Source organism: Chrysochloris asiatica, unplaced genomic scaffold (assembly GCF_000296735.1).
Source record: "Chrysochloris asiatica unplaced genomic scaffold, ChrAsi1.0 scaffold00038, whole genome shotgun sequence".
Classification (NCBI taxonomy): Eukaryota; Metazoa; Chordata; class Mammalia; order Afrosoricida; family Chrysochloridae; genus Chrysochloris; species Chrysochloris asiatica.
Window position 1 is genome coordinate 18,215,920 of NW_006408556.1, and position 24,270 is coordinate 18,240,189.

The window sequence follows — 24,270 nt, forward strand, 5'->3', positions numbered from 1 at the left end:
GTGTTGGAAGAAGTGTAGCCAGAGTGCTCCTTGGAGGCCAGGATGGCCAAACTTCATCTCTCATACTTCAGACTTATTGTCAGGAGGGACCAGTCACTGGAGAAGGATATCATGTTTGGTAGGGTGGAGAGTCAGAAAAAAGAGGATGGATTGGCAAAGCGGCAGCATCTATGGGCTCATGCATGGCAACAATACTGAGGTTGGCCCAGGATCGGGCAGTGTTTCATTCTGTTGTACATAGGGTCGCTATGAGTTGGTACCGACTTGTTGGCACCTAACAACCAGTGACACCTTGGAAGACAGGCCTAGTGATCTTCTTCCAAAAGGTCACAGTCTTAAAAACACTGTGGAACAATTCTGTTCTGAACACAAGGGGTCACTGTGAGTCAGATTCCACTCTAAGGCAATTAACAACAACAACAATGATGTCTATATTGCTAGGCATTGTCCTAGGTGCTTTGTATATGTTATTAACACATGGCAATGTGTTAATGGGATCTTATCCCCTTTTTACTGATGAGGAAAGTGAGGCTCAAAAAGGTAAAGAAATTCGCCAAAGGGTACCACGATGGTGAAGCCAGGATTGAACCCAGGTGGTTTGGCTCCAGTTCTGAGGCTTCTAACCACTGCATCTCAAATCCAATCTGAAAACCCAGACAAGTAAGGTTTTCCCAAGATCACAAAGCTGGGAGGTGATGGTGCTTAAGATGCACCTATATTCTATACTTTCCAAGTGCATTCAACTCAGCCAGAAATAATATATCAGGGTGAGTTCGTATCATAACCTTATACATATTTTTATGTTTTATCAATAATATCTGAAATCATGATTCTAGTAAACTAAAATATCCAAAGGACCAGTAGAATGTGAAGATTTGCTCATTTTTATACATTATTCTTGTCTAGAAGGATTCCTGGTTTCACACCGGTTTAAGTGTTAGGCTGCTAATGGAAAACTTGATTTGAACCCATCAGCTGCTTCACAGGAGAAAGATGAGATTGTCCAGTCCCACAACGATTTACAGCCTTTAAAACCTACTGAGCAGGGTCACTAAGGGTCAGAGCCTTGGGATTGGTGGCCCAATACCTAGCCCACAGCTCTACCAGGGTGCCAGTACACTGAAGAGGAGGTTGTTAAGAAAAAGAAAAAAAAAACAAAAAACAAAGAAAGAAATCCGTTCTTTAAACTTATATTTTGTAGGACACAGTAGACAGTGGTTTAGTCCCCTCTCTGACTCTTTAACTCGCCATGTGATCTTGAGTAAATAAGTCACCTCCCTTCTCCTGGGCTCATTTCCTCTTATGTAAAGGGAGGGAATGGATTTCCTTCTCTGATATCTATTGTCTCTACTGTTGTTGTTATCAAGTGTAGTCGAGTTGGTTCCAACACATGCTGTTGTTGTTGTTATGTGCCGTGAAGTCGGTTCCGACTCATAGCGACCCTGTACAGGATTTCCGAGGCTGCAAATCTTTATGGGAGCAGAAGTGCCCCATCTTTCTCCTGTGGAACAGCTGGTAGTTTTGAACTGATGACCCTGAAGTTAGCAGCCCAATTCGTATCCACTAGCTACCAGAAGAGCTCCTTTGTATACAGGTACCGAGGAGCGACTGGTGAACTTGAGCTGCCGACCTTGCAGTCCAGTGCATTAACACGTAGTGCCATAGCTTCCTGAAATTTTGTGACTTCAACTGGCTAAAACAGAGATTTAGTAAGACACCGGTCCTAAAATGTTTTCATCTAAGAACTCTTTTATGCTCTTAAATATTGTGGTGGTGGTGGTGGTGGTGATGTGCCATGGAGTCAGTTCCGACTCATAGCGACCCTGTACTGGGTTTCCCAAGGCTGTAAATCTTTCGGGAGCAGAAAGCCTCATCTTTCTCACACAGAACAGCTGGTAGTTTCAAACTGCTGACCTTGCGGTTCGCAGCCCAATTCGTAACCATTACGCTACCAGAGCTCCTTAAATATTGTGGAGGATCTAAAAAAACCAAAAAAATAAAACCTTTTGTTTTTCCTAATAAATGAAGATAAGTATCACTATTTATTATAACTTAAAAATTTAAAAATGCTTTAGATATGTATTTAAATATAGCAATAATAAACTTATTAAATATTTTGATACCGTTTTAATATAGAAGAATTATATTTTCAAATCAGAAGAAATTTAGTGAGAAAAGTGGCATTGTTTTATGTCTTTGCAAAATCTTTAATATCTGCCTTAATAGAAATCAGCTGGATTTTCATGTCTCCATCTGCATTCAATCTACTCCTATTTTGTGAAAGTATATAAAGAAAATATACAGATATGTATTTGGAAAAGGCAGGAGGTTTTTTTATAGCCTTTTAAGATAACTGTGGTTAATTCTTCAATACCTCACCAAAAGTCAGCATGTGATAGCTTCTTAAAAGTTAGTTGATACGTGGAATTTAAAACCTTAATTGAAAAAATGATTTCTTTTCCTGTTTCACTACAATCCACTGCTCTACCTTGCATTTTGAATGGATATTTTACCCATATTCTGTCATTTTTCATATGGAAAGCAGTGTTTCACTAAGTTACACAGATGTCTTTTCCACATGCTTTTCTATGTCATCACACAATATCAAAAATATCTCATTCATTCACATCACCACCAGTCTCGTCAGAAAAGTACTGGGAAGCTGCCAAGTCTAAGGTGGTGGATACAAGTTTCCAAAATTCTAATTTTCCCTTGAACATTTGTGTTTTATCACTTGCAATAAAAGCTATCAATTATTGTTCCTGGAATGACAAGTTGACTTCACTGATTTTCTGAAAAGATCCAGAAAACACCAAGTCTGAGTAGTCATGCTTTGTCTGCCATTTGCTCTTTCAAGTAAAACTGTGTTTCATGAAAGAAGTAACTGGCTCTCCCCACAAGTTGGCCGCACAAGTTTTCTTCAGACAATCATCTTATCTCAGAATGCACTTTCCATTACATCTCCCAGAATATTTAACAATATGCACTCAGAGTTGAGATTCAACGGCATCATACAATCTTTAAGGAGTCCTGGTGGTATAGTGGCTCACCAATTGGACTGCAAACCACAAGGTTAGCAGTTTGAATCTACCAGGTGCTCCACAAGAGAAAGATGAGATTTCTGCTCCCATAAAAATGTACATCCTGCCTCGGAAACCCTATACAGGGTCACTGTGAGTTGGAATTGACTCCATGACACACCTACCGGTACAACTATACCTCCTTTATGGCTTTTCTTAAAGGAGACTGGCTTTTAGATTATTTGTCCTGCACACTCATGACTACTAGTAACATTTGGTGTCACTGCCTTGATTTATTTGAAATCACCAGGAGTTTTACACTAAAGGTCCACATAGAGATGACATGTTGGTGTTTTTAAATGCCATCGAGTCAGTTCCAACTCATAGAGACCCTCTATAGGGTTTCTCAGGAGTGGCTGGTGGGTTTGAAGTGCTGACCTTGTGATTAGCAGTCCAGTGTTTATCCTAAAGTACCATGCCAGGGATACCAGATATATGGCATAGCATCTTGATGGTGGTGGTTGTGTGCCATCGAGTCAGTTCTGATTTATAGTGACTCTGTATAGGGCTTCTATGCATCTTGGTGTGGCACTGTAGGGTAAGCATTGGAAATAAGGTCAGTTTGAGCTGCAAGGTCAGTGGTTCAAATCCACCAGCCGCTGCTAAGAAACCCTAACCATGGTTGCTATGAATTGGAATGGACTTGTTGGCACTAAACCACAACAGTAGGGTTTCTGAGGCTGTACATCTTTAAGGGAGCAGAGAGTTTCATCTTTCTTCTGAGGAGTGACTGGTGGGACCTGGTATTTAGCTTATCCGACAGAACCATGTAGTGCTTATCCAACAGAGCCACGACACTCCCCTCCCTCAGCCCTGTGAGTCAGCTGTGAGTCAGCTGTGAGTCAGCCATGACTCAAGGTGACTGTAGGCTGTGTTTATATCCATTGTTGTGGCCATTGTGTGAAGTCATCTCACTGAGGGCTTCCTAGGGTTTCATTTTATCTATGGTTATTCTTTTATACTAATGAATATTTCGTTGTATTAAACATCTCCTGTTTAACCTACAGAGTCCTGGTGTGGCACTGCAGGTTAATGTGCTGGACTGCAAAGTTGTTTGCACTGCAAGATCGAGAGTTCAAGTTCATCTGCCGCTCCTCAGAAACCCTATACAAGGGTCACTGTGGGTTGGAACAGACTCGATAGCACTTAACAACAACATTTGACCTACAGTGTGGTTCCTTTCTCCTGATTAGTGCAGACGACTACAGATATTTCCAAATGCAAGGATTTTTTGCTCTTTGATTTCTTTAAAAATTGGACAAGGATATGTCCTAGGTGATATACTAAAAGAAAAGAAACCTCCATCTTCTCCAGAAAGTTTGTTAAATCACCAGTTACATTATATTTCAAATGTTGGTTGCTTTAGCCCATGAACCCTATCCCTGAAGGCACAGGATCCAACACCAATTTTATCAAGTTAGTGATAAAAATTCTATGACAATGGGACTGGAAGTAACCTCAAAGATGAAATAGCCCGGTCCTTTCTTTTTGACTCATAGGGAAATAGGTCCTGAAAGGTTCAATGATTCGACTTGCTTATGATTGCAGTGCCTGGTCCTTGGCAGAATAAAGGATATAATTCCTGTTTCTCAATTTCTAGCCTTCTAGTCCACTGTGGTGCTGCGGGCTAATGCACTGGACTGCAAAGTTGGTTTGAACTTCAAGGTCGGTCATTCAAGCTCACCAGCTACTCCTCGGAAACCCTATACTGAGTCGCTCGCTCACTATGAGTTGGAACCGACTCGACAGCACTTAACAACAATAACAATTCAATTGCAAGAGCCCTGGTGGTGTAGTGGGATACATGTTGGGCTGTTACCTGAAAGGTCAATACTTAGAAGGCTCCCATAGAGAGTTATAGCCTTGAAGCCCTACAATGGTCACTATGAGTCGGATTCAACTCCATGGCAGTGGTTTCAGCCATATATTGCACTAGCCTGGTTATTAGTCTTACAGGAAAGAAAATCAAAATGACAAAGTCCATAAGAAAAGGGCTTTCTTTGGCTATAAAATGACTCAACTATATACTGCCAAACAGGTTCATATGACATAGGAGGAAAAGAGTTTTTCTTTATAAGAAAAACACGTGGAGTTTTTTTCCTTTTTCTGATTAGTGTTAAGTCAGACTTCTCATTCTTACATTTTTTTTAAAAAAAAAAGATTGTAAGTTTTTATTTTTATGATAAAATTAAAATCACAATATAACAACAATGTATAATAGCACAAAAAAACACGTATTACATTACATTTCTCCTGATGTAGCACTGTAAGGTTGATGATTCAAACTCACTAGCTTCTCCTCAAAAACCCTATACAGTGTCAATATGTGTTGGAACCACTTGACGGCAATTTAATACTGACTTTCCATCAGCTTGTTAGTAAGGCTTCTGTTAGCACAGATGAGACCCAGTGATTTGTGTTCATAGAAGAATGAGGAGGTTTACCCTTGAAGAACTCAATATTCCTTTTCTCAATATCACTTACTGGGGTCATTTGGGCATTTTTCATTCAATAAAGAGTCAGGTAATAAATATTTATCTTAGGCTTGAAGGATTCTAAAGCATCTATCTAAAGTTGAACATAAAGTTTGAATCAACCTATGCAGATGTCTGCCTGTGGAGTGTGATATGAAGAATCCCAGGTGAATTGAACAATATTATCTGAGACAGGTAATCCAATAATCCAGTTGTGAGTCATCATCCTATTAGCTCATCCAAGGGTTTCATAAACAACTAAATGTTGTTGTTAAAGTGCTGTCGAATCAGTTCCAACTTATCACGACCCTGTACAGGGTTTTCAAGGAGCTGTTGGTAAGTGTGAACTGTTGATCTTGTGGTTCAAACCGACCAGTGCATTAACCCACAGTGTCACACCAGGACATTAGGTGCCCTTCAGTAATGAATTCATCTACTCTTAATAACATAATTTTCCTTTCTGGTCAGTAATACCTCTGATTTGGGGGCCTATAAACATGCTTTTTCCCCTTATCTTAAAAAAAATGCAAGAAGAAGAAAGAAGAAAGGAAAGAAAGAGGGGAAGAAAAAGGGGAAATTTTGAAATGCTAGAGGGCTTGCTTGATTCAAGTCTTTATTGTTGGCTCCATCACCGATCCTGTCTTAATTCAATGTTAAATACAAAACAAAGTTGCCATTGTGTTTCAAAGCAGAACTGAGATCCATAGGGTTTCCAATAGCTATGGTCTTTCCAAAGTAGGGCACCAAAACTTTTTTTTTTTTTTAATGTCTTATTGTTGTTATGTGCCGTGGAGTCGGTTCTGACTCATAGCGACCCTGTACAGGGTTTCTGAGGCTGTAAACCTTTATGGGAGCAGAAAGCCTCATCTTTCTCCCGCAGGACAGCTGGTAGTTTCGTAACCACTAAGCTACCAGAGCTCCTTTTTTATGTCTGTGTTAGACTCAAATTGCCAACCTTCCAACTAGTGACTGAGTGTTTAATGATTTGTGCCACCTTGGGCCTCTGACTCCAATGTTACAAGAAAATTATTTCTTATAGTTTGTTATATACTATTTTAGATTTTGCCTCTTTCCAATTATATATTTTGCCAGGTACCTGAGGAGAAGGAACCATATTATTTTCATTTCGGGAGGAAATCCACTAGGCATTTAAGAAAAATACTTGATTGTTTTGATTGTTGTTGTTGTTGTTATCAGGTGCCATCGAGCTGGAACTGACTCATAGCAACCCCATATACAGCAGAACGAAACAATGTCCGATCCTGGGCCAACCTCACTACCGCTGCCACACTTGAGTCCATCAATGCTGTCACCTGGCCAATCCATCTCATTGGGGGTCTTCCTCTTTTTCTCTGACCCTCCATCTTACCAAGCATGATATCCTTTTCCAATGACTGTTCCCTCCTGACAATATGTCCAAAGTACGAGAGATGAAGTTTAGCCATCTTGGCCTCCAAGGAGCACTCTGGCTGCACTTCGTCCAAAACAGAAAACAGATCTATTGGTTCTTTTGGCAGCTCACGGCACTTTTAGCATTCTCCTCCAACACCAAAATTTAAAGGCATCAATTCTTCTATGATCTTCCTTATTCACTGTCCAGCTTTCGCATCCATATGAGGTTATTGAAAATACCATGGCTTGGGTCAGGCGCACCTTAGTCCTCAAGCTGACATCTTTGCTCTTCAACACTTTAAAAAGTTCCTGTGCAGCAGATTTGCCCAATGCTATACGTTGTCTGATCTTTTGACTGCTGCTTCCACAAGTGTTGATAGTTGATCCAAGAAGAATGAAGTCCTTGACAACTTCAAACCACTTCAAAACAATTTTTTTGATGTCTTCAAAATGATTCCTTCCCACATCCCCAACAAAAGTTGGGATCTATTTCTCACTTCTTCATGAATGAGGAATGCGTTTGTGACTGCCTTGATGAGAAGATTATGGCAGAAGTGGCATTATGGGTGGCTCTTAGATTAGGTCATAAAGGTTGATGCGGTTTCCACCTGTTTACCCTTGAAGCCCCTCCCCCATGTTGTGAGGAAGCACAGAGCCAAAGGAAAGAAGTATTGTGTAGTGTTCCTGGTGATAATTCTAAAATCTGGCATCCACCCACAGACATGTGAGTGAGTGAGACTTGATTCAAATGATTCCAACTTCCAGTCTTTGAGATGTCCCAAAGAACAACTTTGAGAAGTAAAGAGAAGCTGTTTCTACTGAACCCTGCCCAAATGACAGGCTTTTGAACAAAATAAATGTATTCTTTAATGCCACTATGTTGGAGATGGTTTGTTTTCCAGAAGATAGCAGATTATGTTTAGCCTCAATTTCCTCACCTACAAACTAGGGGGATGCAATACCTACCTTAAAGATTGTTATATGACTCTTGTTGTGGTTGTTAAGTGCTGTTGAGTTGGTTCCGACTCATAGTGATCGCGTATAGGGTTTCCAAGGAGCTGCTGGTGAATTTGAACCACTGTCTTTGCAGTTCAAACTCACCTTGTCGTCCATTGCTTTATCCCACAGCACCACACCACATATAAAACATATGGAATCTGTTTTATAAATTTATAGCTCTTCTCTTTATGACCAAAGAAAACAAACTTTTCAGGAATGCTAATGAAATATCTCTGCTTATGAAATATTATGTCTTAGTCAAGAGTCAACAGACATCTTTGATGGCACAGAAATTCAACACTACATCAGTGTTCAGGGTTTTGTGTCTGGAACAATGCAGTCAACAGAGAAAGCAAGCATAGGAAGCACTATAGCTATTGTCTATAGGCTTAAAAGCAGAGTTGCTAAACCAGGTTGGCCCCACATTTACTATGAAGTGACTCATATTTGGTTAGCTGCTGGTGCAATTATAGGCATGTGTATGTCAGTCGCAGGAGAAAGATATGCTTGGTAAGATGGAGAGTCAGAGAAAAAGAGGAAGACCCCAATGAGATGGATTGGCCAGGTGGCAGCATTGATGGCGTCAAGTGTGGCAGCAATAGTGAGGTTGGCCCAGGATTGTTTCATTTTGCTGTGCATGGGGTCGCTATGAGTCAGTTCCGACTCGATGGCACCTGACAACAACAACATGTCAGTACTATACAAAGCCACTGGATTTCTGGGCAGAGCAACCTACTCCAACTAAACAATATTTTGAGTAGTTCAGGAGCCAAAGATGAGAAGAACTGGAATCCAAGGAATATTGATGGATGAAGCTGAGGGTTTGGGTTGGTGGCAGGTTCCGAGATATTTTCTATGGCAGACCAGTAGAAATCTTTGTGTTCTCTTGAGTTCTAGGAAACTTTATCACAAATATTTACAGGACCATGATGTTATTCTCTAGACCTAATTATGGCTTGCAGTGCTTGAATCAGGAAAGCTGAAAGCTGGAATTCTTCCATCGCAGAAATGTACCAAAGCACAGGAAACCAAAGTGTGATACGAATCTGCAGCATCAAATAAACAGAATTCCTTCCCACATGGGCTTAATTTGAAGAAGATGTCTTCTCACTTGAGCCTTCCCCTGGAGAATCCCAGTCTTGATGGAGGAAACATGCTTTCCACCAAATTAGGCCACTGTCAAAAGTTTTCTTTTCCTCCCCTGACATATATTTTATTTGTTATTCAAGATGCTATGGAAATTAGTTCCAGCTCTTGATCATGAAACCATTTCCTCTACATTCAGGGACTGGCTCTGTAATTCTTATAATCTTCCTATCAAACAGCAATATCTTGACATTGAATTCTGTCTCATCTACAAGAGTTGGTGTTTGGAAGCCCATGATAGCTGAAATTCATCAATTATTACTTGTCTTTCTCTCTGTTCTGGTTGCCTGCTGAGTTTTTAATACTGCATTTTAATAGCCTAAACTGGCCTAGAAGGACTTTAGAGAACTCACAAGCTATGTCATCCTATCTCTCAGTAAACTCTCATCAACCTGCAACTCACAGTGATGACAGATCAGAAGCTTATGGCACCAAAATCAAATCTGAGTCATGCAATTTATTAAACAGGGTTACTTAAGCCCGAGTCATCTGAAAGGTTTTTGCAAAAGTTAGTATTCTATAGCATGTCAGTGGAGTATTTTCTAAGAGCTTGAAAATTCTATTCATGCAAAAATGTAATACTAAGGGCTCACTCTCAAAGAGTCTGATTTAATTAATCAGGGATAGGATTTAGATAGACATCAGCATTTCCCCCCAAGGTTCTCCAGATGTTCAACTAAGACAGAAACCCTCTAACCTAGTGATGCTCACAATGAAGGGCACACAACAAAATCACTTAAGAGATCAAACGAACAAATAAACAGAAGATACACTGAATCAGAATACCTGGGTTGGGATGTGCATAACAGGTCAGACCATGTTACATAGCACTTGGACATTGCTTTGTTCTACTTTTCTCTTTTTTAATTAAAAAAAAAAAAAAGCATTGTGATGAAATATATGTAACAAAACATTTACCACTTCACCTCTTATGCGTACAATTTAGTTATACTATGGCCTTCACAACTTTGTACAACCATCATCACTATCCATTTTTAAACTTTCTCCATCACCCTTAATAGAAATTCAGTATCTCTTAAGCCATACGTCCCCCCACACCTACACCCTGGCTTGATAATCACTGATAAATTTTGGTCTGTATGTATTTACCTATTCAAGATATTTTATACAGGTAGGATCATATGATATTTATCCTTTTGTGTCTTGTAGCACTGAGGACAATGTTTTCAAAATTCATCCATGCCATGTTGTTGTTGTCAGGTGCCATCGAGTCGGAACCGACTCATAGCTACCCCATGCACAACAGAATGAAACAATGTCCGATCCTGGGCCAACCTCACTACCGCCGCCACACTGGACGCCATCAACGATGTCACCTGGCTGATTCATCTCATTGGGGGTCTTCCTCTTTTTCTCTGACCCTCCACCTTACCCAGCATGACATCCTTCTCCAGCGACTGTTCCCTTCTGACAATATGTCCAAAGTATGAGAGACGAAGCCTAGCCATCTTGGCCTCCAAGGAGCACTCTGGTTGCACTTCTTCCAAAACAGATCTGTTGGTTCATTTGGCAGTCCATGGCACTTTCAGTATTCTCCTCCAACACCACAACCCAAAAGCATCAATTCTTCTACGATCTTCCTTATTCACTGTCCAGCTTTCACATCCATATGAGGTTATTGAAAATACCATGGCTTGGGTCAGGTGTACCTTAGTCCTCAAGCTGGCATCTCTGCTCTTCAACACTTTAAAAAGGTCTTCTGTAGCACATTTGCCTAATGCAATATGTTGTTTGATTTCTTGACTGCTGCTTCCTTGAGTGTTGATAGCTGATCCAAGAAGAATGAAGTCCTTGACAACTTCAATCCATGACAAATGCATGATAGTGTGGGTGAAATGGGAGCATGAAGTAATCCATTTGAGGACTCAGGGAAAGTTTTTGTGTTCATGGGGAAGCTGTACATAGACCAAGAGACAGTCATTAAAAGAGAAAATCCACTGTATCATTTAAAACCAGGAAAGGTGTGCTCCAGGGTTATTGTATTCTTTCACAATACTTATTCAATCTGTATGCTGAGCAAATAATTCAAGAGGTTGGATTACACGAAGAAGAATATGGCATCAGGATTGGAGGAAGACTCATTGACAACCTGTGACATGCATATGATACAACCTTCCTTGCTGAAAGCGAAGAGGACTTAAAAATACTGACGAGGATCCAAGATCATAGCCTTCAGTGTGGGTTGCATCTCAACATCAAGAAACAAAATCCTCTCCAATAAGTAACATCATGACAAATGGAGAAAAGATTAAAGTTGTTAAAGACTTCATTTTGCTTGAATCTTCCTTCAACACTTACGAAGGCAGCAGTCAAGAAATCAAATGATATATTGCATTAAGCAAATCTGCTGCATAATACCTCTTTAAAGTGATCAAGAGCAAAGATTTCAGTTTGAGGACTAAGGTACACCTGACCTCATATGCATGTGAAAGTTTGACAATGAATAAAGAAAACCAGAGAAGAATTGATGCATTTGAGTTATGGTGTTGGAGAAAAATACTGAAAGTACTATGGACTTCCAGAAGAACAAACAAATCTGTGTTGGACAATATCTGGCCAGAATGATCTTTAAAAGTCAAGATAGTGAGACTTCATCCCTAATACTTCAGACATAGTATCAGGAGGAACCCGTCCCTAAAGAAGAACATCATGCTTGGTAAAGTGAAAGTCAGTGAAACAGAGGAAAACCCTCAAGGAGATGGATTGGCACAATGGTAGCAGCACTGGATTCAAGTGTACAGATTGTGAAGATGGCATAGAACCGGGCACTGTTTTGTTCTATTGTCGCTAGGATTGCAATGAGTCAGAACAAATTCAATGACACCTAACAACAACAAAAAACCTTGAAATGAGCTTGAAGGGTAAGTAGTGGGTGAGGACATTTAGGTAAAATATATGAGGTTTGAAAAAACTATGTGGGGCATGCAGGGAGCTGTAAACACTTGGTTTTGTCCTTCTTGCTCTGTCAGGGAAATCCACACAGGAATTTTCCAGTTCTCTTGCTTCCTCTAGTCTGATGATTCAAGTTCTTTCAAGATCAGTTGCAGGCAAAGCTATAAAATAGTCAAAGGCCTACCTTCTAGGGGCCCCTATCCTTCCTGGGTCTGCTATTCCTATCATCATTGGCCTCTAACCAATCAGCCAGCCTTAAACCACAGGCTTCCTCCCCACTGCAATCTCTCAAAGTCATCCCTGAAAGCATTTCCAGTTAAGTATGATGGCAGACAATTGGTTAACATTTATTCTTCCTGGGTTATTTTTTATTTAACATTGCTATCAGACATTCAGCAAAGAGGAAGAAGCTGTAATGGTGAGGTTTCAAGCATCTACCAGAAGAGTGAGTGAGGATTTGGGCAAGGAAGAAAAAAGGCTTCCTGGAAATCTCAAAGCCAGACACCTGTGGGATTTTATCCATCATATTTTGTGTCAGATCTAGCCAGCCTGTGAAACCACAACTCACAACGGCCAAGAGTTTATAGTGCATGCTCAAGGTCAAAGGGTAGCTGTTTTAATTTCCACTTAGAAATCTCTATTTAAAAATATTTAAGGGCAGATTGGGACGTAAGACCTAAAATCAAAGCAATGAACACATTCCTCTTTAATTTAGAGGTGAGAGACAATATGGACACTTCATTCGGCCTTTCATATGAACAATATGAATTTGCAATAGTTATGTTTTGCTACACATGTGCAATCAGATGTCAGTTAGCCAGAATGTTTGGAGAAGTAGGACACTCTGGTCAATTGACTTTCTTGATTATCCTTAAATCAAAGAGGGTGCTTTCATAAAATAATTTTTTTTTTTTTTTTAAATGCAGTTTAGGAGTCCTGGCTTCTAGAGCTAGTTTAGAGACAAAGAGCTGTGTAATCCAGGGGAAGTAATGTCCAATCTCTGGTCTTAATTTTCTTACATATGAAGCGAATGCATTAGAATAAAATATGACTGGGAGATGGTCACTATCACTGAATCTTTTTTTCTAAGAATTTCAATGGCTGAACAGAGATTCAATGAGCTAACATAATCTCAGCTCCCAGCACCACTCCTGACCATTGAGGAGTTTGCAGGCTGGCTATTCTTACACTTGTTGTTGCTGTTAAGTTGTTGTTAAGTGCCATCGAGTCGGTTTCGACCCATAGCGACTCTGTATAGGGTTTCCAAGGAGCAACTGGTGAGCTTGAACCACCAAACTTGCAGTTCAAGTGGCTTTGCAGTCTGGCGCATTAACCCACAGCGCCACACCAGGACTCCATCCTTAACCTTAGACATGTCTATTTTCCAAAAGGGAAGCAGGTGGACCTGTGGAGTAGGGGCTGGTGCTGTTAAGTTAAAAGGAAAATGAGGACATAAAGCAAAAATCAGCTGAGACCATCTTCAGCAGTCCCTTCAGGGCTTTGCCTTCTTGAAACTTTCCTCTAATATTTTTCTACAGTATTCTCAAACCATTAGCTTAAAAATCAGTCAAAGCATCATCTCCTTTGGAAGGTTACAGGCCCCCTTCCCGTTTCCCTCAAACTTCACCCAACCTCTTCATTTTTCAGTCGACACCAACAAGAGATCCAAAGAGTTTAGACAATTTTTCCAAAGTCTCAGAGCTAATTGGTAGGCACAACATTTGCAATACAACAGAGAGAATTAAAATCTCAGTCTAAATTGTCCATATTAGTAATTTAGACATACTCTTAGAAGATAGGAGAAACAGAACTGGATCCCTGTAAAAGTTTTCTTTAAGGGTGGTCCTACTATTCCTTGCTCCCCTGTCATTTTACTCTCTTAAAGAAAAAAAATACAGAAGGCTCTGAAAGGAAAACAAACAAACAAGCAAAAAGGCTATTATAGGGTTTGGATTGGAGTAAGGTTTAATCTGCTTTACTGTGGAGAAGACTCACTCAGACTTAGAGAATCCAGAATGGCACTTCAGCTCCTGAGCCCCAGCAGGGAATATAAACTAGAAGGTGTGGAGCCATATCCCTTCCTGCCATACTCCTGCTGCACGGGGTTATAGGGAGGGTGAAGAAAGAGAACTTATGTTAAGTGACAGCATAGTGCCTGGCAGAGTGCAATCACTGAATACACATCCATTTATCATCATCCCTCTGCCCTTGGGGCTCATCCTTCTTCCTTCTTCTCATCACCCCTAGCCAGCATTCTGAAGGCCTCAAGACCTGCAGAAAGTCTTCTATACCATGGTTTAATAGGCAACTCTTTCTGCCAGCTACATTCCTCCCTGTCACGTGAGCCCTTCCAACTGATTTCTTTTGCGCTCCTCTAGAACTTACCTTGAAGATTGTAGCCCTGGATGATTACATCTGCTTAAGACGAAGGCTTTTTAAAAATAGCTTCACAGTTAGAGACATAGAAACGGAGCCAGGTTTTATGTCAAGAGGGCTTAATTGAGTTTTCTCTATCTTGAAAAAGTACAATCTGAGCTCACTCCTGGCTGAGTTATATGTTCAAGCTTAAGCCAAGGTATAATTGAAAAGGAATCTGTTTTTTGTTATTCTGCAGGCCCAGAGGGGAAATGAAAACCTTTGCCGAGTGGGGACTAAGGCAGGAAATGTTCTATTTATTGTATCCTCATAAAAAAAATAAAAATCTGCCTGAGTAATTAAACTGCACACACAATAGTGCAGCCTGTCACCCAGGAAGCTGCATCCTGGGACCAATGAGATAGTGTTTCTTTTCAGAAAGGGAATTTCCCCCAAGACCTCTGAAATCCTACTAGAGTTAGAAGAGATAGAGCTTGGCTTCCTGCTTAAACCAGTGGGAGTCTGAAGCTCCAGGTGTGTGCAAGATAAATGTGCCCTTGGGCAAATCATAAGGTCCCTGGGTGGTGCCAGTAGTGACAGGTGGACTAGGAACCTAAAGGTTAGCATTTTGAACCCACCCAGGAGATGTGCTTCCACAAAGGTGACCACCAAGGAAACCATATGAAGCGGTTCTACTCTGTAACACATGGGGTTGCCATGAGCTGAAATCAACTGGATGGAAATAAGTTTGTTTGGTGCAAGTCATTGCCTCAGTCTGTAAATCCACACCTGTAACATGAAAGGATGAATTGATCATGCCTAACTCAAAATCCTCTACAGCTCTCCATACTAACGTGCTCGGAAATATACAAAGAAGTTAGAAATGGTCGTTTCTCAGAAAGAGCTCTGCTGTAACTGCTCTACTGACCTTTTCATTCCCAAGAAAAGATCCTGAAAGAGGCCAAGATAAAGATATAAAACTGCCCCAGTGAACTGATGCCCAAATAAGTGTGGGACAGGGGCTGCTCCCCTCCTGGTGGGGATCCTTTCTGGAAGTCTCAGAATTTGGATGGATGTTCTTGGGAAATTTGTGTTCACAAGCATCAAGAAAGCTTTGGTTTTCATATCTTAGCAGCAGAATCCATGGAGTGGTATATTCCAAAATGTAAACTTGTATTTCCAACTCTAATAGAAATTGCTTCATCTGTCGATCTGGAACACTAGATAGTCATAAAAGCATATCACCTATTATGACAGTTTGAAGGCTTAAAAAAGAGAGAGATGGCAGCTGTGTGTGGGAAAGTCTGGCCATCTCCATACCCTGACCCCCACCAGACTATTTCTACCTTTGAAAGGAAGAACAAGTCACAATCATAGTAACTTCCCTTCACTTGAAATACCTATCTCAGGAAGGAAGTCTACTATTGTTGGGCTATGTTTAGATAGATGATGGTAAACAATGGCCTTCAAGCATTAATAGTAGCCAACTTCTAGGCCCTACCTAATTATCTTTCAAAATATCTTTAGATGGAGGCACAGGAATGGCAAAGAAGTTTCAACGTGTGTTTCATCTCCCGTACTGGAAGCATGATGTAGAATGATTCTGAGGTCTTAATTAGGACTTAATTCTTAAGGGAATATCAGCATCATTGGTTGATTATGTGTTTTATTTATAACACTAAATGTAGGTGGAATTCTGCAGACACATCTACACAGAAAGCAGAGGCCTATTGAAGAATTCAAAGAAAATGGGTAACGATCAAATGTTGTTGTTGTTAAGTGCCATCGAGTCGGTTCCGACCCATAGCGACCCTGTACAGGGTTTCCGAGGGTGTAAATCTTTACGGGAGTAGAAAGCCTCATCTTTCTCCCACGGAGCGGCTGGTAGTTTCGAACCACTGACCTTAAGGTTCGCAGCCCAATTCGTAACCACTACACTACCAGATCAAATGAGAAGCATACATTTATTTCCCCTATGTTTTTCCAGTGAGCTCTTGTCACATCTTTCTTTCACACGATTTCTTTCTACTAGGTTGTGAAACAAATTCTGTCTTATTTTTCTCTTCTCAAGTCTTTCAGACAGTTCAAAGCCAGATATATTCATTCTAGTTGTGCAAAATGTAGATGGTATACAAGGCTACCTCAGAGATCTACTACAGGGCTGAAGAGAAGTAACGCTTTAAAAACAAATTTGATTTAAGTAGAGTACATGATCATCACAGAATGTTAGCATAAAGCATTTGCAGCTATGCAACCAGTTTTGAGCAAGACATTTTCACTGCCTGAATCCCTTCACCCAGAAAGAAAGGGGTTCTTGAGGGTGAGAAGTGAACTGAATTGGCCTCAAAGTTCTCTCTTTCATCTGTAACTGAGCATGATAACAGTCATCCACTTGCTTCACAGGCTTTCTGGGAAGATCCAATGAGATAATTCATGTGAAAGTGCTCTGAAAAGTTGAGGCACAATAATGACGCCTACATTACAGGTCAAATTGTGTCACTCAAAAAGACCTACCCCGAGGATCTGTGAACATGCATTTGTTTGCAAATCATACTTTTGAAGTTGTTACTCATTAACACGATAGCATACTGGGTGAGTCCTAATCCAATAGGACTGGTGTCATAGAAGAGAGACAGAGTGACAGACACCAGGGAAGATGGTCATGTGAAGGCAGAGATAGAGACCCAAATGACAATATGGATTGCCCGGAACCACCAGAAGCGACATAGAGGTAAGAAAGGATCTTTCTCTACAGCCTTCAGAGACAGCGTGGTCCTGACAACTGGGTTCCAGAATTTTAGCCTCCAGAACTGTGAGATGACAAATGACACCTATTTTAAGCCCCCAGTTTATGGTATTTTGTCATGGTAGCTCTAAGAAACCAACCCATTTCACAATTCCCATGCCCAGTCTTTCTACATTAAAGGATTGGAATTATAGCCAGAATAAGATGTGTTACAACTTTAGGAAAACCAGCTCAGTCATGTGAAGAGCTCTTTCCTTCTCCCTCAAAACTCCAAGCAGTGGTCCTGTAAAGAAAGACTGTTCACCGCAGCCTTATTACTCAAAGTGGGGGCTTGGACCCCTATGAAATGGCACCCCTGGGAATGTGTTAGAAATGCAGATTTACCAAGTCAGAATCTGCACTTTAGTAAGATTTCCAAGTAACTTATGCCTAGTAGTGTTTATAAGGGTAACCATCAAAATCTTTGGGAGACACAGGCCTCATCTATCAGTAAGGTAAAGACCTTCATAGCCAAAGCAATAGGTCAGTGATATCTAGTTTTTCCTCTTTTTTAATTTCAAAAATTAGATCTTTGCACATCTGTTACATAACTCCTGTTTAGGGAAAAATCCATTTAAAAGTGGATAGCGGCAATAATTACACAACATGAATGTAATTGTTGTTGTTAGGGGCCATTGAGTCGATACCGACTTATAGCGACCCTATGTACAGCAGAATGAAACACTGCCTGGTCCTGGGCCAACCTCACTACTGTTGCCACACTTGAGTCCATCAATGCTGCCACTTGGCCAATCCATCTCATTGGGGGTCTTCCTCTTTCTCTCTGACCCTCCACCTTATCAAACATGATATCCTTCTCCAGTGACTGGTCCCTCCTGACAACATGTCCGAAGTATGAGAGACAAAGTTTGGCCATCTTGGCCTACAAGGAGCACTCTGGCTGCACATCTTCCAAAACGGAATTGCACCATTAAAAATGGCTAAAATGGCAAATGCCTTGTTATGTCTATTTTACCACAATTAACAACAACAACAACAAAAACTCTACATTGCTTTTTCAGCCCTTGATGTTGTTGTTGTTAAGTGCCATTAAGTGCCATCCAGTCAGTTTCGATTCATAGTGACCCGGTATAGGGTTTTCAAGGAAAAGCTGGTGGGTTTGAACTGCAGACCTTGTGTTTAGAAGCCTTACTGTGTCCTAAAAACTGTTGGTGAGTCTCAGCCAACTTTCCATACATCATGGGGAGGCATCATTGACTGCTTGCAACAAACAATAATGGCATCCAGGTGCTGAAAGCCAACACTGGAGCTGAAACTGGAGCCAAGGTTAAATTATTTATTGAAATTCCATGACCTGGCTTGTTCGTTAGGCACCGACAGAGTCTAGAGTCATTGAAAACATCCATCCTGAACAGGTCCCATCCTGCACCCCCTGAAGTGACCTGCCTTTTGGTCTGTGCGAAAAGGCATATGTGGGACCCTAGCCCAAGAAGTCTGAGTTAGGGAAACTGACATGTTTTGGCAAGTGAAAGGCTCAAAAGATATCCCAGCGCTCAGAGATGCAGTGTAGCAGCTCAGCAGCCAACCTGCCTGTAAACCCTAGGGCACAGGAAGCGGAAATGTCACAGAAAAACAAGGAAGTTCATAGGCTGGAGATAACTGTTTTCCTTTTTCTCTTTCTTTCGTATTCTTTGTTTCAGGGTTTCTACCTGTATAATGGACAAAAAAAAAATAAAATAAAAATGGGCCAACTGACACGACAACATGTCATGTCATAAAGTCAAAAGGCATGTCAAAAGACAACATGTCATGCAGGGGGCTGCATAAAGTCCATGGAGAAATGGAATTAAAAGATAATGGAACTTTTTGTTTACTGATGGCAGTAGATTTGTGGAGGATTAGTGCAAGACAAGGCTTAAAGCCTTTTTAATCATTTAACAGTTAAACGTGCAGCAGGGGAAGGTGATTGTGATGAAGAATTGTGAGTAGGGGTTGGTTCATTCATTTAAAAGTGAGGGCAAATATTTGGTGTTACATGCCATTGAGTTAATTCCAAACCATAGTGACCCTGTATAGGGTTTTCCAAGCTGGTGGGTTTGAACTGCCAACCTTCTGGTTTGCAGTCCAGTGCTGATCTTACAGCACCAGACCTGGACTCTAAACATATTTAACATTAAAAGGCTGTAGGATCTGCACGGAAGTCCTGGTGTGGTGTTATGAGTTAATGCACTGGACTGCAAAGTCATTTTGAACCCTAAGGTTGTTGGCTCATCAGCTGCTCCTCAGAAACCCTATACAAGGTCGCTATGAGGTAGAATCGACTCACTGACACTTAACAACAACATCAGGATCAGCACTGGACCGTGAACCCCAAGGTCGGCAGTTCAAACCCACCAGCTGCTCCAATGAAACCCTATACAAGATCGCTATGGGTCGGAAATAACTCGAAGGCACTCAACAACAATAACAAGGAGTTGTCCCTAAGATGAATATTGGTAACCTGGTGATTTACTAGGGACTTGCACGTTGCTGTGACACTAGAAGCTAAGCCACTGGAGTTTCACATATCCACAGGGTCACACGTGGAGGACAGGTTTCAGTAAACGAATTAGTACAATAACTACAATGACAGATGGGAGCATGATATTGTGATAGCAAGGATAATGCAGAACCAGGCAATAGTTCATCCTGTTGTACATACGGCTGGCATGAGTCAGTCAATTCAATGACAGCTACGTGTCTATCAGCATAGAGTAAGCTGCGTGCATAGGTACTGTTCTGGAGGGAAGGCGCAAAGTAATGTGAATAGTGTGATCCTTGATAACATGTGATCTTCATGGGATTGCAATTTAGAAATAAAACCCTGTATATATACCACATACATATATAGGAAAGGGCTTCAAAAAGTTCTTGGGGAAAATCCTACCATCTTTTTATTCCATTTTTCCTGAACTTTTTGATGTAGCCTCGTACATATGGGTAAACAATAGGGAGAGGGCAGTATCTCACGTCGATAACATCAGTTTCCTCAAGAAGGGGTATGCTGTATAAAGAAAAAGTCCTAACATTTTCTTTACTGTACACAGTTTCAGACAGATCCTTGGAGACAGATATGACTCAGAATTCAAATATTCTTAAATTCAGAAAGGTAAAACACTGTGTGTGAAATATATACCTAACCCACCCTTACCCAGCAGGTTTGTAATCAAACATGCTAATATTTCTGCAATGAAACTGATGCTTTTCACTTAAGTAGGAGATATGTTGTTGTTAGGTGCTGTTGAGTCACTTCTGACTCAAAATGACCTTATGCACAAAAGAACGAAACACTACCCAGTCCTGTGCCATCCTCAGAATTGTTATGTTTGAGCCCACTGCTGCTGCCACCGTATCAATTTATCTTGTTGAGGGCCTATCTCATTTTCATTGACCTGCCTCTTGACCAAGCATGATGTCCTTTCCTGGTTTTAAACCATTCACTATCCCCTTGCTCTGTTCAAACAATTACTTCTTCATCTACATACAGGTTCCTTCCTCATGAGCACAATTAAGTGCCCTGGAATTTCCATCATTTGCAATGTTAGCCATCATTTGTTATGATCCACAGATTAATGACTTTGCAAAATCAAAAAAAGCACAAGTAAACATCTTTCTAGTGTTCTCTGCTTTTTGCCAACATCCATCTGATGTCATGTAATAATATCCCTAGTTCCACATCCTCTTTGGAATCTAGCTGGAACTTCTGGCAGTTCCCTGTCCATGTACTGCTGCAACCGGTTTTGAATGATCTTTGGCAAAATTTTACTTGCATGTGATATTAAGGATACTGTTCAATGATTTCCACCCCTTTCCAAAGAAAGGATTGTTTTTCTTTGGAATGACTACAAATATGGATCTCTTCCAATTGGTTGGTCAGGTAGTTGTCTTACAAATTTCTTGGCATAGCTGAGTAAGTGTTTCCAGTGCTGCATCAGTTTGTTGAAACATTTCAATTTGTACTTCATCGATTTCTGGAGTCTTGCTTTTCACCAATGCCTTCAATATAGCTTGGACTTCTTCCTTCAGTACCATTGGCTCTTGATCATATGCTACTTCTTGAAATGGTTGAACATTGATCATTTCTTTTTCATACAGTAACTCTGTGTATACCTTACACCGTCATTCGATGCCTTATGCATCATTCACTATTTTGCCCACAGAATCCTTCATTGTTGCAAGTCGACACTTGAGTCTTTTCTTTGTTCTTTCAGCTTGAGAATGCTGAACTTGTTCTTCCTTTTTGGTTTTCTACCTCCAGGTCTTTGCACATTTCATTATAATACTTTGTTTTTTTGAGCTGCCTTTTGAAATTTTCTGTTCAGCTCTTTGACTTCTGCATTTCTTACAGTTGCTTCAACTTCTCTATGTTCAAGAGCAAGTTTCAGAGTATTTTTGAAATCCATTTTGGTCTTTTCTTTCTTTTCAGTGACCTTTTTTTTTTTTTTTTCTGTACGGCGTTCTTGATGTTATCCCTCAACTGTGGTTTTTGGTCACTGGTGTTTAATTCATCAAATCTGTTCTTGAGATGATCTCTACATTCAAGTGGGATATATCCCAGGTCATATTTTGGCTCTCATGGACTTGTTTTCATTTCTTCAGCCTGAATTTGCATAAGAGCAATGTATGGTCTGTTCCACAGTTGGCCCCTAGCCTTGTTTGGCTGATAATCATGAGCTTCTTACTGTCTCTTTCCACAGATACCGTTGGTTTGATTCCTGGGTATTCCATCTAGTGAGATCCATTTCTATAGCCACTTTTTATGTTGTTTGTAATGAATTAGTCATTGGTGTTTCAAAATTCCATTATAATATCTCCAGCATCATTTTTATTGCCAAGGCCATATTTTACAACTACTAACCTTCCCTCTTTGTTTCCACCTTTTGCATTTCAATCACCAGTAACAATGAATGCATCTTAATTGCATGTTTCATCAATTTCAGACTGAAGAAGTTGAGAGAATTCTTCAACTTCACCATCACTGACTTTAGTGGTTGGTATGTACATTCAAATAATAGTCATATTAGCTGTTCTTCCTTATAGATATATGAATATTATCCTATCACAGACAGCACCGTACTTTAAGATCTTGAAATGCTCTTTATGACTATGAAGGAAACATCAATCCTCTTCAATTTGTCACTCCTGGCATAGTAAAGCTTGTGATTGTCTGATTCAAAATACCAGTACTGGTCCATTTCAGCTCACCATGACTCACTCAGAGTGACAAAGAGGGTGGAATGAGACCATGTATAAGAGAAGGGCTCTAACCACTGGAAGTAGTCATCGCTGCTAGCCACCTACTAGAAGGTGAAGGTTAACATCAAAATAGGAGTCTTGGCATGGCATTGTAGGATAAACACTGGCCTGCAAGGTCAGTTTGAACTGCAAGGTCAGTGGTTCAAACTCACCAGTCACTCCTTGAAAATCCTACAAAGGACTGCCATGAGTCTGAACTGACTCGACAACACTTAACAACAACAGCATTATATATAAAATGGGAGTGTGGCACTCTAGTATATGCACTGGAGCTCTGGTAGCGTAGTGGTTACGAATCGGGCTGCGAACCGGAAGGTCAGCAGTTCGAAACTACCAGCTGCTCCGCGGGAGAAAGATGAGGCGATCTGCTCCCGTAAAGATTTACAGCCTCGGAAACCCTATTCAGGGTCGCTATGGGTCGAAACCGACTCGATGGCACTTAATAACAATAATAATAACTAACTGAAAGGTCAGCAGTTCAAATCTACCAGTTGCTCCTTGAAAACCCTATACAGGGTTGCTAGGAGTCAGAAACAATTCAAAGGTACTTAACAACAACAACGTATAAGACAGAATGGAATACGTAGTAGATAGAAGTCCCTGCCAAATATTCTAAATGTCCCGAGGAGCAGTGCTTACATCTGGGTGGGGAGTTAGGAAAGTGTCCTTTCACTTTCACTACCTCCTCTAGATACGTTTGTTTGTTAAATGTGTAGGGTCACCAACTAGGTTGACGGGGACTGAAAGGTTTCCAGAATAATACAACCATGAACAGTTCCTGACAAACTGGCACAAGTTAGTCACTCTTTATATTCTTATGTGTGGTTCTTCTTTCAAGAATGCATTTGAGGGTATATTTTCATTTGTACAATGTTTATGGGTGGATAAAGGTCACTCACTTCAATGAAGCTTGGAAATTTCAATTAAACCATTCTTAGTACTTTTGGCTCATCATACTACAATGTTATCCTTCATTGGAACAAATCTAGTGATTGTCAGTATTAATAATCACTTACGTATGACTCTTTAAATGTTTAAATGAGTGATGAATGTTGCAATGTCTAAAACCTATGAGTTTTCAAAAATAACCAAATTAGAACAGAAAGGAAACAGGTACACAGTAAAGCAAATCTACAAGAACCACCACAATAATGGGATATTGTCGATTCTGTCTTGGGCTGAATTTTCGGTGGGTGTTGTGGATATGCACTGTGCACATACTGCTTCTTCATATTCATCTGACAGTTTGCTGTTCAGTGGACAACATAGTTCAAACAGATCTGCCCATATATCCCAAGAGGAAATGATTTCCTTTCAGAGCCTTGTCTTTTGCAAATAAGCTGTGTTTAAGCTATGGGATGATCTATAATAAATATTTATTTTAAGTAAATAGATTGTATGATTGCTTTTATTCTACCTTGGAATAACAGGGATTAGAGCAACTTTCCTATCTCTGTTTTTGGTCCCATGGCTTTTTTGATTTTGCATCCCCTCTTCCTATAATAGTGCTTCAGGTTTCTTTCAGTGAACCATAAATCTTGTTTTTATCAAATGTAACTGCAGCCATCAGTAACAGGCATGGTGTAATTATTATGATTGCCTGCATTGTGATGAATCAAAATGGCCATATGACTTTTTTTTTTTTTTTTAGGTTTCAATATTTTATTCAAGTTTTATTTTAAATGATGTTAATTACAGCATTTGAAGGGGAGGATCTAATTCCACACAAAATGGAAGACTCTAAAATGTACTCATTAAATGGCTAAAAAATAGATTGAGTGATGAATACAAGACAAGCCCAATTTAGATTCTGAGTGTTGTCACCAAGTGATTAGTCACAGCGACCCTTCCCAGCTTCCAGCTAGAGCTC

General features: G+C 40.3%; 1 protein-coding gene across 2 annotated transcripts in view; it reads right to left on the reverse strand.

The window, feature by feature from the left end:
* CLIC5 (chloride intracellular channel 5) overlaps positions 1 to 24,270 on the reverse strand; it is a 209,545-nt gene that overhangs the window by 66,560 nt on the left and 118,715 nt on the right. The window lies entirely within an intron of this gene.